We start from the raw sequence: 791 nt of genomic DNA on the forward strand, positions 1-791 counted from the left end.
CGCCTGACTTAAAAAGTTACCTGTTCTTAGCCTACTAGTACAGAAATCTATGGATGATGGTGACTCGGTGCACTGTTTCTGAGCTATTAAAAAGCCCATTTTGTGTTCACTTGTGACTTGCATGCATGAGCCCGGGACCAGATAAAAGCGGGAGACGGAGCGGGAGCAGGAGCGGGAGTTGACGGATAAAAGCGGGAGACGGAGCGGGAGTTACGCCTATACAAGAAGTGGGAGTTGACGGATAAAAGCGGGAGACGGAGCGGGAGTTACGCCTATACAAGAAGTGGGAGTTGACGGAGATCAGCAAACAACCTGAGCCTGCATGTATTCAGTGTAAATATTAAAGTTGCAGTAGTGCTTAAGCCTTCAGTAATTTTGCAGAGATATTGAAAGAAATTATCCAAAGAGTGGTACTTGTAAAAAAGGAACCTGCATTCCAAACTGAAGCCATTCTGATCAACAGTATCCATGAAGTTTTGTCTCCCCTGAGGCCTTAGGAATATGCTGTACATCTGGAGATAAGATTTAATGAAAAATGATACAAATTTCTTTCTGTGTCAGCTGAAGAACAAAACTTTGCGTCACATTGTCTCAGAAGTTTGATGAAGTCTCCACACATGACAAAATATAGACAAAAACTATCTGCAATTCTGTTCAATGGCAGCTATAAATGTCCCATCGCCAGTGAGAGGAAGGTTATGCTGTAAAATAGAACCAATCAAGTATGATAGATTTTATTACCAAATTTTAATTAGTGCATTTTCTCGGCTATCAGAAGATTAAAAGTAACT

At 41.2% G+C, this 791-nt stretch overlaps 1 protein-coding gene across 1 annotated transcript in view; it reads right to left on the reverse strand.

The window, feature by feature from the left end:
• The window catches only part of LOC100633007 (vacuolar protein sorting-associated protein 13C-like), a 54,243-nt gene that overhangs the window by 18,248 nt on the left and 35,204 nt on the right, over positions 1 to 791 (reverse strand). The gene's annotated exons all lie outside the window — the stretch shown is intronic.

Source organism: Amphimedon queenslandica, unplaced genomic scaffold (assembly GCF_000090795.2).
Source record: "Amphimedon queenslandica unplaced genomic scaffold, v1.1 AMPQUscaffold_13341, whole genome shotgun sequence".
Lineage (NCBI taxonomy): Eukaryota > Metazoa > Porifera > Demospongiae > Haplosclerida > Niphatidae > Amphimedon > Amphimedon queenslandica.